The 17,079-nt window shown below is 39.3% G+C and overlaps 1 pseudogene; it reads left to right on the top strand.

Moving 5' to 3' along the window:
* Positions 1–1,208: 1,208 nt before the first annotated feature.
* On the top strand, positions 1,209–2,410 carry LOC122135484 (annotated as a pseudogene).
* Positions 2,411–17,079: the final 14,669 nt, after the last annotated feature.

The following is a 17,079-nucleotide window of genomic DNA, read 5'->3' as shown; positions in this document are numbered from 1 at the left end:
CCACTGGTTCTGACAAACTCTTTGAGCGTTTGTTTACGTGAAATGAAGCTCAGGATAGAAACAAATTCCATTCATAAAATGCTCGAGCAGGTCAGCGTCCGTCGGGGGATTTGATTTATTAATAAATCAGTTGTTTATGTGAAAGCATCTACGTTTGTGCTGATAAAGATGTATTATAGGAGAGTATGCAGGGTTATTTTAGTATCATTGTCATTGATATACTATTATAGTGTTTATTAATATTTTGAATTAGTCTTTATGTTTGTATTTTCTGATTTCATTTTAATTTTAGTTAAAGTTTTATTATTTTGATTTTTTTTTTAAATGTGTATTTAGTTTTCATTTTCTATTTTAGTTTTACATTTTAAACAAACTTTTTAGTTTTAGTTTTTCTAAATTTCTATTCGGTGCTTTTTTATTGTAGTTTTAAACAAACTTAAGAAAAGTTAGAAATTAGTTTTTTTTTTTAAATATGTATTTCATTTTTTATTATTTATTTTAGTTTTTAAACAAACTTAGTTTAATAATAATTAGTTTTTTTTTAGTGTCTGTTTTTTTAGTTTTAGGTTTTAAACATTAGCTAAAAATTATGTCTATTTAGTTATTTTATTTAACTTTTTTTTAAACAAAATTAAAATTATTTAAAAATAAATAAATGGCTATTTAGAGTTTATTATTTTTATTTTAGTTTTTAAACAAAAAATAGAAAGTATTATATTTTAATGTCTATTTAGTTTTGATTATTTTACATTTTAGTTTTAGTTTTTAAACATTAAATTAGTTTTGGTTTTATTAATATCTATTTAGGTTTTATTACTTTTTATTTTAGTTTTTAAACTTAAAATGAACACAAATGAGAAATGCTACTTTGGCAACTATTTGAAATGAAAAAAAAAATTAGTTAATATTTATTTAATTTCAAGTAATGCATTTAAGCATTTAGTTTAAGTATGTTAATATAGTTTAAGTAGTTTTAGTTCACAATAACTCTGAAAGTGGGTTAACTTTATCATAAACAGTTTTATAACATGGACTTTATTTTGGGTCAAGAGTTTCATGAGAGGACGACGCTGTTGTATTACACTCCCAGAAATGTTTGTCCTCGTCTCTGAGCACAATCAAGGGTAGTTATGAGTGACCGCTCGCGCTCAAGTGACACGAACAACTGGACAAGAGGCTCGTGAAACTCAGTAAGAGCTGCCGAGGCAATGTTGTTTGACACACTGATATGTTTCCGACTCTTAGTGGGTCTCTGGACCGTGAGTTTGAGACGCAGGCCTCTTCCCGGAGGATGTGGGATATGTTTGTGACTCTGGGAATGTCCTCCGTGTCTCTAGGCTTTAGTTAGAGAGCGTCAAGCTGAGAAGGAGAGCAGAAATGGGTGGAAAGAAATCCAAAAGCGCTGTAGACGACGACACGACGCAATCGGGAAGAAAAACGAAAACCTCCCGACGGTCGAACGCATTCGCAAACACACAACAACACACTTCGGATACAGAGTGCTCAGTCTGGCTCGACACGGCCTGACGGATCCTCCAGAGGAATTATGGGAGATAACAGAAGCTCAATCTCTCGCTCAATGCGTTGCGATCCGTTCCGGAGTCTTTGGGTTCGCTGCAGAATCTAGTGGTGCTCAATCTTTGGGGAAACCAGCTCACTAGCTTGCCTCCTGAAATCGGACGGCTTCGAAACCTGAAGGTGCTTTTCGCGTATCGCAACCGTCTGAGCGACGTTCCCGAAGAACTGGGTTCATGCACCAAACTGGAAGTGTTGAGTCTGGCCAGTAACCAGTTAACTAGTCTCCCTGCGTCGCTTTCATCCCTCGCCGGGTTAAAGAAGCTGAACCTCACATCCCCGGCTGTGTTTACACCGTGAAGAGCCTGGTGTTCCTGCAGCTGGCCTGTAACAGACTGGAAAACATCGCCGATCAGATCCAAGCGCTGGCCGACTTGAAGATCCTCATCGTCGAGGGAAACTGCATCCACTCGCTTCCCCCTCTGCTTTGCCGTCTGACCAAGCTGGAGCTCCTCAACATGGATTTCAATGACATCCAGAGCGTGCCGGCGGAGATGCACCGGCTGAGACGTCTGGAGAAACTGGCCTGCCATCCGCTGGATAAAGGTCTGCACATCAGACACAATCCTCTGCTGAAACCCATCAAAGAGGTTCTGTACGGAGGTCTGCAGGCGCTCTACAGCTATCTGAAGGCCACGTGAAACACTTGAAATCTCCTGAAGGGCTTGTTTACCGTCTCTGAGAGACGCAGCTTTGATAGAGAACTTCAGCACAGTCTGTCTGAGGATAGAACAACTGTATTATTTTTATTCCGGCTTCTTTCAGAGATCATACGCCTGCAGGTTTTATATTTACAAAGGATGGAATAGTATTGAAAACCATTCAAATTTGAAAAACTGCTAATATATATATGACCCTGGACCACAAAACCAATAATAAGGGTCAATTTTTTATATATATCATCTGAAAGCTGAAAAAAAAAAATGCATTTATTCAAATATAGCTTAAAATCAGCCTTAATCTGTTCATTGCAAAAACTATTCAGTTAAAAACATGGTTAAATATGGCTAGCTGTGAAACAAGCAATATTCAGTTAGTTAAAATGATGATAAATATATAAAAGCAGTTATTGTGCATTTAAAACACATTGAGTTTATTTACACTATTACAGAAATCTGACCTGTTCCGGTGATGTATGACTGACAGGTATGATCAGATTAAGTTTATTAGTTAGTAATCCAAATGCATGGAAGTTTATATTCAGTTCAAATACATTGTGCTGCAATCTTTGCCATGTAAAATATTTCAATTCAGCCTTAAAATGAGTGACAGAAATAAAAAAACATACAGTAGAGATATAAAATGAATGTGGATTTTCTTTTTAGTTTAGTTTGATATAAGAACTTATTTGTCTGTTCAGAACTAGATGACTAATACTGTGCATTATAATACTATCCATAAACATTAATAGCAATGCAGTCACGTGACCTCATCATGTCGCATGTTTGTTATTTTGTAAATGTTTGTTTTGTATTGATAATTCAGTGTTTCAGCTGTAAAAATGGTTTTTCAAAGTTGTAAATAAATACTTTATTGGAGTGTTTTACAAGAAAATAATATTTCTTTTTTTCACTTCAAAATTTCACATTTAATTTAATGTGTTTTTTAATTTATTAGTTTTCTGAGTAAAGTATTAAAAGTATTAGAGTATTAAAAAAATAGTGTGAATTTACTCTGAAACGAAAAACCAAAAAAATAATTTATTTAATTTAATTCACTATTATTTAAAAATAGACAAAACCACATTATTACACTTTCAAAAAAAAATGTAAATTGTAAATAAATTATTGAAGTATGTTTTACAAGAAACTACTATTTCTGTCTGTCTACTTTAAAATTTCACGTAACTTGCCGTTTCTTTGTAATTGCAAAAAAAATATGTGCTTAATATGTCACAAGAACGTTTTTTTTAAATTAATCATAATAGTTTAACCAGTTATACAAGATAAAACTTGTAGAGCCAATTTGATTAAGCTTAAAAAATTAATGCAGCAACTGATTTTTCACAGTGATTTGAGCAATTTACTATTCATTCCTAAATGGAAATAATTTCAAAGTAAGTGCACTATATAGTATAGAAGTTGTGAACACAGAACTCTGTTTACAACACAATAAATGCTGACAAGTAATAAACACAGGTTTTATTGAAGAAGTCATATAAGTGATTAATAACAGCATACGCTGTAGATCTCAGCATGGTTTATGTGCGTTGTGATGTGAACACAAGCCAGTTACTTTCTTGTTAAGGATCTACTGAATCATTTCTTGTGTGTGTGTGTGTGTGTGTGTGTGTGTGTGTGTGTGTGTGTGTGTGTGTGCGCGCGTGTGTGTGTGTGTGGTTAATCCAGACCTTGATCGTAAATCACAGAAGCGTCTCTAAGCCATCGAAGGTCAGTCCTGTTGAATCAGGAGTGTGAGTATTGAGATGAGTTCAAGGCTCATGGGAGCAGTGAAATAAAAGAACACCGACTGTTAAACAAGCACTCGATTCCTCTGGCTTTGACACGCTGATCTCTGTTTCTCAGAACGCTCCTCCACAGAAAGGAGTGCATCTACAGACAAACACTCCTCATCACTGACCGCATGTCTCTGACCTCAGTATTGAGCGCTGCCCGTTTGTTTATCTGCAGACCGACCGCTTGCATTTGTGTTTTTAACAACCCAACTCAGCCTTTATTTATAGAGCACATTAAGCACAGCATCAGCTGAACCCAAGTACAAATTTTCTGAATTTCTAAATTTCACAATTAAAAAAACATTGCAAATAAGACATTGCATTAAATGTGAAATTTTCAAGTGGAAAAACTTACTCCGTGTGTGTGTGTGTGTGTGTGCGTGTGCTGAATGCTCAATGCTGTTGCTGTAGCGCCTCCTGTGTCTGAAAGGCCAGCAGTGCAGCATGTGAAAAAAAACATCATTCAGTAGAAACAACACGAAGTTTGCATATGTGTTTTTATTGATTATCAAATTTGATGCATCAGGCTATTATGGCTCATATAGTTTGATAAAGTCAGAATGTGGAGGAAAAAAACTCTAAAATTTGCTGCTGATATTTATATGATGAATTCTAAATCAGTGACATCTTTATAACAGTAGAGCAGATACTGACATAAAATGCTATAAATATGAGTCTGTGCTCTATATCTCCAGTAATGTGTCTCAGTGAGATGAGATGTAAATGATCCAAACATATAATGCAGTGATTGAGAGATGAAGAAAATAAAGGCTCCTCAGAAGATGTGAGATGTTCTGGAGGCTTGTGAAGATCATTCCTCTGCTAAGGAACAGTGAAAGTAAAGCTTCTGGAAACAAACGCTCCTCAAAAGATCCTGATGATCAGATTTGAGACTCTAAAACATGATTGATGGAGAATCAAGTAAAGCTGAGCTGCTTCAGTCCAGTAAGAGTTCATCTGGAGATATTACTGCAGTTATTCTGACCTTTACTTGATCAAAAATCACTCAAGATCTGACACCAGAAGCAGCAGCTGAAGCTGGACGCTTGTATGATTACAGTACTTTTATTTTTTGATCATTCTGATCATTTAGAGCCTTAGAAAATTCACATCTCAAATGTGATACAGTAGATTTCTAGGGTTAAACACAAACTCCTGATTGCATTTATTATATTCGCCAGCAGAAACATAGAATTGAGCTCTTTCTGTAAAACCAAAGACATTTTAAAAACCCTCAGCGAGAAACAGTTTAAGCTGCATGCTTTATCATTAAAGCCCGAAATTGGACATTTCTGCTCATATACCTACATTTATTTACCATATAAGAAAATATAATAAAACAGCCTTGAAGTGTAATGATTCTTGCTTCTCTATTATGCTGAACCTGCACTCTTGATCCTCGAGAAACATTACACTTCAAAGTTCATTTCTGAAAAAATATATCCCGCAGTGTGATTGATTGGTTAAGAAATATGCTCTGTTCATCGCGAAGGTCATGGTTTTCATCAGCCACTTGAGGATGGATGGAGTTTCTGAGGATCTCTAACAATAATTTGCAATTAAACATGTAACAAGAAGTTTTCAGAGAAATGAAGCGTCAATGCTGTTGTGATTCATTGATTCTCATTTATTAAATGCACTGGAATAAATGACATGATGAGTTGATGATGGAGTTTATCTGAAGATCCAGTCAAAGATCTTGACATCAATCAGAGCTTCATAATGAAGTGATGCATCTGCGTCTGTATCAGTAAATCTACAGCCTGTAAAATCACTCGTTCTGCATCCAGACACTCTGCTCTCGGATTTGGTGTTTGTGTTGTTGAGTTATTTAATTGGGAAGATGAGAAACTTGAGCTCTAAGCAGGCACTGTTGGATCATCAGGTTGAAATTAAACATAGAGTTATGTGTCATCGGCACTGCAATGATCGGAGAAACCATGCGCCTGAATGATGGGTCCCAGTGATGTAGTGTATATTGAGAAGTGGAGGGGTCCAAGAACCGATCCCTGAGGAACCCCAGTGAATAGTTGATGTGATTTGGATACCTCTCCTCCCCGAGACAGACCCTGAAAGACCTACCTGTGAGCTCAGACTCAAACTAGTGGAGTGCAGTGATGATTAACAGTGTCGGATGCAGCAGATAGAACCAGCAGAATGAGAACTGAAGATAGATATATATATAGTAGATACATGTATTTACAGTGTACTGTACACTCACTCTCTTTTGAATAAATTAACCAAACATATCAAGTACTCATTTTGTGTATGTGAATTATTGTCTTTTTTTGTTCCCTATATATATATATATATATACAAACACACACACACACGCATATATATTATGCTTTTATTTTAATTTTAGTTAAAGTTTTAGTAATTTTATTGTACATTGTATTGTGCAATTTAGTTTTAATAGTTTTTTTTTTATTAAATATAGTTAGTCTTATATTTTTATTTTAGTTTTAATTATTTTAGTACATTAGGTTAAGCTAAAAAAGTTTATATATATATATATATATATATATATATATATATATATATATATATATATATATATATATATATATTAGATATATATATTAGTGCTGTCAAACGATTAATTGCGATTAATCACATCCAAAATAAAAGTTTTTGTTTGCATAATATTTATGTGTGTTCTGTGTATATTTATTATGCATATATAAATACATACACATACAGTATATATTTTGAAAATATTTACATGTATTTACATGTTTACTTTTAATATTAATAAAATTGATATTATGAATATATTTAATATATAAACATATATTTTTCTGAATTATATACATGCATGTGTGTGTATTTATATGTACATAATAAATATAAACAGCATACATACATATATTATGCAAAATAAAAATGATTCTTACTGAATGACAACGATTGACTCATCTGTGTCTGTTTTAAATTCTCCAGGAATTTTACATTGATTTGGGTTGACTTGCATTCATTGTATACATGTAACAAAGTGTGTGTGTGTGTGTGTGTGTGTGTGTGTGTGTGTGTGTGTGTGTGTGTGTGTGTGTGTGTTTGTGTGTGTGTGTGTGTGTGTGTTCTCTTGGCAGACACTATGAGAAACGTCTGAGAAAGATGTAATGTTATGTAATGAAACACAAACTGAGTGATGAAAGAGCAACACAGAGCGATAAGATCTTTGTTCAGAGCTCGTGGTCCTCCTCCATCAGCACAGATGTCCTGCGGTGCTGTCCTCACCTCACACACACACACACACACACACACACACACACACACACACACACACTGACGTGCTCAAACCTGTCTGGCTCCTGCAGGAATTCATGCACCGCTGGGTTACAAACACCTCAGACCCCTGTGTATGAAAGCCCAACGACGCCACCCAGAGGTATCTTTGTGTTTATAACCCTTTTAATGTTTGGGAAAGCCTGAACAAGTCAAGACATGCCCGGACAAGTATCAGGAGGCAGTCTATATGTATGAGTGGAGTGACTGACTTGTTCATTGTGCAAGAAAAGGGACTACTGCATGTTTGTTTCTTCTGTGAGTGATTGATTAAAAAGTAAGTTATACGTTTTATATTTTATGTTAGTCAAACTAAAATACATTTTCATTCTGTTATTGTCACCTGTAAACTTTACAAGTTCAAATAATGACTTGAATATATTGTATAATTTTCGTGAGTTGCAGGCTGACTAAGTCTATGCTAAGTCAAATGTTGACACTCGTTCAATACTGCCTAACTGTGAATGTTCTACTGTGTAATTTAGATTTATAAGCTAAAATGGTACACCTGTTTACGGTACATATTTAAATGATAAACACTTTGCCAAGTAATGCAGCTATTTAAATGCAACCTGAATGCCTTTATTACCTGATAATTGATACTGTTATTTACTGTCACTGCTGCTGTGTGTAATGTTTCATTTCTTCATGCTAGCCATATTATTGTTTATATTACAAATTTTATATTGTATTCTGTTTTCTCTGTTTATTGTAGACCACACACGCACACACAAACTTGCAAGGATAATTCAAATAAAACCTTCAACTGGGACCTGCTCTCTTGCTCCCGTTTCTCTAACCGGAAACTCCCACTACCATTTCTACGTGTACCTAAACGAACCCTTGAGCGTCCCACGCGCTCGTGCATGGTCCTTCGAGCCGGATGTACTTCTGTAGAGATGGATTCTGATGCTGCCAGCACAGCAGACCCTGCGGTCCGACCCCGCACACAAAGAGAGCGACATCTCCCAGCTCATCTAGAGGATTATGAAGTCCAGCTCCCTGCACACCTGCATTCAGCACCACCTCCAGCTGACACCTCTTCACAGAGACATTCTAGACATTCTTCTCAGTGTATCTCATCTGGTACAGCCTCCAAAGCTACCTCCAGATCACGACACAGTGCTCCAAGTCGATCTCCTTTTTGTTCTGGTTCAGAATCTAAATCTAGATCACGACACAGTGATAAAATTAGGTCTCTTGAAGTAGAGGAACTACAACGCCAGATTGAAGAGGATGCTACAGCAGACAAGGAATGTCAGAGACTTGATGACCAAGCCAGAGAGGCACTCAAAGCCAGAGAAGCCTTGGCTAAACAGATTGATATACGACGTCGCCTCAAGAAAGCACAAAATGAGCTTGAAGTTGCCAAGCTAGTCACCTCGTTCCTTAAACAGGACAGCAACAGTAGATCTGGATCACAGTCTAGCATCCCCAGTAATTTATCTGAAGCACAACCTGGAGTAAACCAACCTCCACAGAGAGCTGTTACTAGTGATATTTTTACATCGTATGCCCAGGAAATGCACAGATCTTCCTTGCCACAACCTGCGTTTCTTACCTCGGAGGCATCAGTATTGCTTCCTCCAGCCACACAGGTGGTGCAGTTTACATCCAGTGCCCAGGACTTTACTACCGAGGTGCGCCATCCTAACGCAGTGACATGGTCATCGCCTCCACGTGCAACAGCTCAGTCGACTTCAGACTCTAGAACAGTTTTCACTGGTCCATCACCTATTTACCCAGCTACCGTCACAGTACAGCCAACTTCTCCTGTCACTACGGTAACCTACCATCAGACACCCGCTGTCAGTGTGCCTCCCTCAGTAGCTTCACCTCTAGACCCTGCAAGCTTAGGGGCTTCTGTACTTCCTCAGCCACACCAAGTACTGTACCCTCACACTCAAGTGGCATTCCCGGCCCCTCATCCAGTTCCAGCTCAAGCAGGAATCTATGTACCTCAAGCCCAGCCTCCCGGACTAGAGATGTTAGCTGCTTCGGCTTATGGTATCCCAAAACCTGTCATACCATCCTTTGAAAGTGGACGCGAAAGTGACTTTGCACTGCTCAAAATGGCATTGGACAATCTGATGAACAATCAGCAGCACCTAAGTGAACAGTACAAATATCAAGTGCTTCTAGGGCATTTAAAGCTTCCCAGTGCTATCCAGCTTGCCAAGGCATACATGCATGATCCCCGGCCGTACACAGCTGCACTACAAGCACTGCAAGATAAATATGGACAACCACGCCAACTAGTCCAATGTGAGTTAGGTGCCATATTGAATGCTCCAGCTGTAAAGTTTGGAGACGCTGAAGCTTTTGATGACTTCGCCTTATCCATCCATTCATTGGTAGGGATGCTCAGAACTCTAGAAGGCCCAAATGGATATGAGTTAAGGTGTGGATCGCATGTTGATCGCCTTCTGAGCAAGATGCCACCGTCATATCGTGACAGCTTTGTTGAGTACTGTTTTAGCCATGGCATTCTCCAGACTGGTACAGACCGTACCTACACCCTGCCAGATTTCTCTGCCTGGCTACAGCTGAAGTCTCAGGCTAAGCGTATTTCAAACAGGGCAGCAGCACTCTACCAAAGTCCGGCAACCAGGACAACCAAGAAGGATTCACACCCACCTTCTCGGCCTAAGGACAGATCCACTTCAATCCTTTACTCAACTAACAGTACTCACCTGTTCAAGGACAAACAAGAGTTCAGACTCCCAAGTTCCAACCATACTGTCCCTACTGCAACAATAAGGACCCATTTTCTAAACTCTTGCTCTAAATTAAAGCTTCTGACCACAGAGCAAATATTAAAGTGGATAACCGAAGGAAAACGGTGTTGGAAATGTGGAAGAGCACATCCTGCAGACAACTGTACTCTGAAGCGAGCTTGCAAAGACTTGCAAAGAATTGCATCTTACCATCCTCCATGAAGCAGTCCGGCAGACACAAAAGAGTGTTCTTCTAGTCAATGTTCCCCTTACCAAGGTCTACTTAGATCGTCCCAACCGATCTCCAAAGGTGATGCTAAAGGTAGTCAAGGTTCTTCTACACTACAGAGATAAATCCATGGAGACATATGCAGTGTTAGATGATGGCTCAGAGCGCAGTATTGTATTACCACAGGCTGTGGAACAGTTAAACCTTACTGCAGTGCCTGAAACGCTCACCCTACGTACAATACATCAGGATGTACTTCACTTAAATGGAGCATATGTTTCCTTCTCGGTGTCTCCTCTAAACAGACCAACTAGGAAGTTTGAGATTAATCATGCCTTCACTGCAGAGAACCTGAGATTTGTCTGAACACTCTTATCCAATAGCTGCTCTACAACGCAAATATGCCCATATCCGGTCCTTGCCACTTCCACAGATTGAGCGAGCACAACCTTTGCTATCATTGGGTCAGACATGCCTCATTTACTTGTGCCAGTCCAGCCTATACGAATGGGATCTCCTAATGCACCCATAGCTGTTCACACCAGACTCGGTTGGACTCTCCAAGGCCCTGTGGGATACAGCTTAACTACCCCTTGTGACCAACGATGTCTGAACATCACTGTAGACAGTCAGAATGCTGAGCTACTCAAAAACGTTGAGCGTCTTTGGCAGATTGACACCCTACCCTACATTAATGAAACAGCAGCCACTCGTTCTAAACAGGACCAATACGCTCTCACACTACTCCAAACTCGCACTACTAGGGTATAAGGTTGACGGCATTGTACGATATGCCACGCCTTTGCTCAAACGACCAAATGCTGTCACCCTTAAAGCCCCAAAGGAAGCAGTACTGGCATCCCTTCGCAGCACTGAACGGAGACTTGCCAAAGACCCAAATCTGTCTGAAGCATACTGCACTGAGATGGACAAACTAGAGAAGGCTGGCTACGTGGCAGAAATCTCCCTTCAGGAAGCAGAGGATTTAACTGAATCCTGGTACATTCCACACCATATGGTGAGACACAATGGCAAAAACAGGATTGTGTTTAACTGTTCTTTCCAGTATCAAGGTCAGTCATTAAATGAGCACCTCATTCCTGGTCCCATACTTGGTCCATCTTTGCTTGGAGTCTTGCTTCGGTTCAGGCAGCACACCGTGGCCGTGAGCGCAGATGTAAAAGGTATGTTTCACCAAGTTCGCCTACTGCCAGATGATAAGGCGATCCTGCGCTTCCTGTGGAGAAACATGAATAGGACTGAGAAGCCAAAGATCTATGAGTGGCAGGTCCTGCCTTTTGGCACAACGTGCAGTCCTTGTTGTGCTATATATGCACTGCAACAAGTAGCCCAAGACAACAGTGAAACTGACCCCACTCTAGCCAAATCAGTCTCCGAATCATTCTATGTAGACAATTGTCTTCAAAGTACACAATCAACAGATAAAGCCAGAGCTCTTGTAGATGGCCTACGGCAATTGCTGCTTACTGGAGGGTTCAATCTTCGCCAGTGGGCCAGTAACAAACCTGAAGCAATTGAACACCTTCCAACAGAAGCAAGGTCACAAAGCAGTGAGCTATGGTTATCCCAAAAGAGCCCAGATCTTCTGGAGGGCACACTTGGATTGCGATGGAACTGTCTCCGTGATTCTTTAGGATACAGACCTCGCCAAGTAGAATGTTTCAAACCAACTTTGAGAAATATCTACAAAGTATTAGCATCACAGTATGACCCTCTCGGGTACATAATTCCGTTTACCACCCAGGCTAAGATACTTGTTCAAGACCTGTGGGAAAATTCATCTGGGATGGGATGACCCCTATTGAGTCTGACAGCCTACAAAACAGATGGCAAACTTGGTTACAGGAACTGCCCAATTTGGAACAGCTAGAGATTCCCAGATGCTACACTCCATTTCAAGTACATGAGGAAACGTGCACCAGAGACCTGCACATCTTCTGTGATGCATCTGAAAGAGCATATGGCTCAGTATCATATCTACGCACAGAAGACAAGAATGGCCGTATACACATTTCATTCATGTTGGCTCGTTCACGTGTATGCACCCAGGAAACAAATGTCCATGCCACGGCTTGAACTGAGTGCAGCACTTACTGGGGCCCAGATGGCCAAAGTCCTCCAAAGGGAGCTCACAGTCACCATCAGGCAAGTCATTCTCTGGTCAGATTCTACCAACGGTCCTTCGCTGGCTGCTGTCTGACTCGTGCAGGTATAAGGTCTTCGTAGGAACTCGAGTTGCTGAAATTCAGTCCCTCACAGACATCAATTCCTGGAAGTATGTGGATTCAGGAAATAATGCAGCAGATGACATAACCCGTGGAAAATCCTTAAAAGAGTTGACACAATCATGTCGCTGGGCTAATGGACCAGACTTCTTGCATCAATCAGAAGCCTCCTGGCCAACCATGCCGGCTGTTGACCCAGAACCAGATACTGAATTTAAGAAATCCACACTCTGCCTTCACCAATGTACTAGTCTTGATGTCCAACTCCCAGACGCAACTGAGTATAACACATGGAAGGACTTGGTAAAGGCCAAAGTGGCGTACCTACACGGGGCGGCTCAGCCTTCCACTCAGACAGATGAAGCCGAGCATTATTTTGAAAGCAGAGCGGCTCCTCCTTCAACAAGCCCAAAGAAATTCATTTCCAGAGGAGGTCAAGGCTCTCTCATCACACCGACCCTTACCATCCAATAGTCGGTTAGTGTCCCTGTCTCCTGAATATGATGAAGGTGCTGGGCTAATTAGGGTCGGAGGGAGACTACGTCATGCTGAACACATAGACCATTAATGCTCTACATCCCATAGTTCTCGACCCCCATCAACAAATAACCAAACTCCTTATTAAGGAATATGATGCCAATCTCCTTCACCCTGGGCCCAGAACGAGTCCTTGCAGAGCTCAGACGTCACTATTGGATTTGAGAGGCAGAGCAGCTATCAAAACGCATCAACTTGCGTGTATAGAATGTCAAAAGTGGCGTGCCCAACCCAAGATCCCTATGATGGCAGATCTCCCACCAGCTCGTCTTAGGCTTTACAAGCCCCCCTTCTATTCCACTGGAATGGACTGTTTTGGACCATTCATAGTAAAAATAGGACGACGAACGGAAAAAGAGATGGGGAATAGTCTTCAAATGTATGACCACCCGATGCCTCCATCTGGATCTACTTGAGAGTCTGGACACTGATGCCTTCTTGATGTCTCTACGGAGATTTATTGCTAGAAGAGGCAAGCCCTTTGAGCTCTTTTCAGATAATGGCACCAACTTTACTGGAGGGAACAGAGAGATTTAAAGAGGCATATGAAGCTATGGTACCCCCAACTTAAAGAGCAATTAGCTGAACAGAAAATCTCCTTCAGATTTATTCCTCCCAGCGCTCCACATTTTGGTGGTATTTGTGGGAGAGGGAAGTAAAATCAGTGAAACAAGCCTTGAAAGTCATTCTAAAGGAACAGACAGTCCCTGAAACAGTTCTCCGCACTGTTCTTACTGAAGTTGAGGGCATAATGAATGCCAAGCCTTTAGGCTATGTATCATCCGATATCGCAGATTCGGACCCCAATCACACCTAGCATCCTGCTCATGGGACGCCACGATTCCTCCCTCCCACAAGTGATGTATGACTCCAGCAATCTTCTAGGAACCAGGAGATGGAGACATAGTCAGGTACTTGCGGACCAATTCTGGGCCAGATTTATTCATTTCTACCTGCCAACTCTCCAGGAAAGACAAAAGTGGCAAAAGGACAACGACCAGCTCAGGGTAGACCAGGTAGTGCTCATCATGGACCCTTAACTTCCACGAGCCCTCTGGCTAATGGGCAAAGTGACCCGCAACCTTCCCTGGACCCTGACGGACGGATAAGGACAGTTGCAGTTCAGGTTCAGGACCCGAACTTATGTCAGACCAGTGGCTCGCCTAATCCCACTTCCCAAACTTGAGGATGATGACAGGTCCAGTCCCACCACTTAAGTAGGGCTTACTACCATGTTCAAATGTCCAGAGAGACATTTGGGGGCGGCAATGTATGAAAGCCCAACGACGCCACCCAGAGGTATCTTTGTGTTTATAACCCTTTTAATGTTTGGGAAAGCCTGAACAAGTCAAGACATGCCCGGACAAGTATCAGGAGGCAGTCTATATGTATGAGTGGAGTGACTGACTGACGTTCATTGTGCAAGAAAAGGGACTACTGCATGTTTGTTTCTTCTGTGAGTGATTGATTAAAAAGTAAGTTATACGTTTTATATTTTATGTTAGTCAAAACTAAAATACATTTTCATTCTGTTATTGTCACCTGTAAAACTTTACAAGTTCAAATAATGACTTGAATATATTGTATAATTTTTCGTGAGTTGCAGGCTGACTAAGTCTATGCTAAGTCAAATGTTGACACTCGTCAATACTGCCTAACTGTGAATGTTCTACTGTGTAATTTAGATTTATTAAGCTAAAATGGTACACCTGTTTACGGTACATATTTAAATGATAAAACACTTTGCCAAGTAATGCAGCTATTTAAATGCAACCTGAATGCCTTTATTATACATAATTGATACTGTTATTTACTGTCACTGCTGCTGTGTGTAATGTTCATTTCTTCATGCTAGCCATATTATTGTTTATATTACAAATTTTATATTGTATTCTGTTTTCTCTGTTTATTGTAGACCACACACGCACACACAAACATGCAAGGATAATTCAAATAAAACCTTCAACTGGGACCTGCTCTCTTGCTCCCGTTTCTCTAACCGGAAACTCCCACTACCATTTCTACGTGTACCTAAACGAACCCTTGAGCGTCCCACGCGCTCGTGCACCCTGTGTGAATAAGCGCTTCAGGCCCGGACACATTCAGAGGCGTCTCCTATCAGACCGTATTACACTGCAGTCCATCCGATTCAACTGTTGCATTAATTGCACTGGAAGATGACAGTGTAACTAATGAGGAGTGAGTGCATGTGTGTGTGTGTTTCTCTAGATAACACGGCCCGTGCTCTCTATGAAAGCATGCAGGCTGATTTCAGACTGGTTGGCTTGTTTGCGTGCAGGACGGAGATGCTTTTGGCTCGACTCTTTTTCCAATTTCCTCATCTCGTTCTTCTTGGATGCTGATTAAACTAGTTTGTCTTTGTCAGGCTCATTCTGGATTTTGGACACAGGAGACTTGGAGCTGCTCGCCTTTTGTTCCTCTGTACCAGCTCTGCTGCAGGAACACAAAAATCTGTTCTAAGCACATTTTGCCAAATAAGTGATGAAAACATTATTTCTGAAGGCTCTCTCAATGCTCAAAACATCCAGTTTTTAAAAACTTTTTTTTTTCTCGGTTATGTGAATGTTAAGGAAACATTTCAGTCTACAATTTTACAAACACTATATGAGAACGTTACTTTTAAATATTCTCTGAACATTCTAAATAAAGCAGTTACATTGAAACAAACATCCATGAATGATGTTTAAATGATGTTTTTGTACTTTGGTTTTGAGAACATTATTAAAGACCAGTTCTGAGAACGTTCTCCTTTAGCTGGGAAGGAAACACTGGAAATAAACATAGATGCAATCGTTTGTAAAGTATTGATTTGAAACAACTTGTCATTCATTGATCAGGTAAACAGTTCATCCGGCCTCAAACAATCACCTTCACACTGCTCTTCACTCCTGAAAATAACATTTCTGGAAGGTCACAGCGATGCAATAGAAGAACCATTTTTGTTTCCTCAAAGAAGCTTTCACTGATCAGTTCTCAAAAGAACCATGATTGTCTTAGTGTGAACCCTTCATTTTTAAGAGTGTATTGAAACAGTAAGTTTTAAAAGAGTTTGTGTTGGTGATTGGACAATAATCTCTTATTCGTCCATAAGTGTGCGATGATGTCATTAACATTTTTGTTCTGTTTCTTCCCTAGATATGCATTGTGAATGTCTATATCTGTTCATTAGCAACACACTAGTGTTCACGAACTGAGCGAGGATCTGCCCTCTAGTGGTGAAGAATTGTTTATCATGTTGCAAGTGTGATTTACCATGTTCCTAACATGAATTAATATGTTGGTATGTTTTAACACGTCTATCTATCTATCTATCTATCTATCTATCTATCTATCTATCTATCTATCTATCTATCTATCTATCTATCTATCTATCTATCTATCTGTCTATCTATCTATCTATCGTTCTATCTATCTATCTATCTATCTATCTATCTATCTATCTATCTATCTATCTATCTATCTATCTATCTATCTATCTATCTCTATCGTTCTATCTATCTATCTATCTATATATATATCTATCTATCTATCTATCTATCTATCTATCGTTCTATCTATCTATCGTTCTATCTATCGTTTCTATCTATCGTTCTATCTATCTATCTATCTATCTATCTATCTATCTATCTATCTATCTATCTATCTATCTATCTATCTATCTATCTATCTATCTATCTATCTATCTGTCTATCTATCTGTCTGTCTATCTGTCTGTCTATCTGTCTGTCTATCTGTTTATCTATCTATCTATCTATCTATCTATCGTTCTATCTATCTGTCTATCTATCTATCTATCTATCTATCTATCTATCTATCTATCTATCTATCTTCTATCTATCTATCTATTCTATCATCTATCTATCAGTTTGTATTTATATATGTTTGTGTTTTTTTCTTTATTTGTATATTTGTATCTTTATATTTAACTATCTATCTATCTATTCTATCTATCTCTATCTATCTATCTATCTATCTATCTATCTATCTATCTATCTATCTATCTATCTATCT

The sequence above is a fragment of the Cyprinus carpio genome, chromosome A24, assembly GCF_018340385.1.
Source record: "Cyprinus carpio isolate SPL01 chromosome A24, ASM1834038v1, whole genome shotgun sequence".
Taxonomy (NCBI): Eukaryota; Metazoa; Chordata; class Actinopteri; order Cypriniformes; family Cyprinidae; genus Cyprinus; species Cyprinus carpio.
Note: the sequence above shows the minus strand (reverse complement) of the source record. Positions and strands in the feature narration are given on the sequence as shown.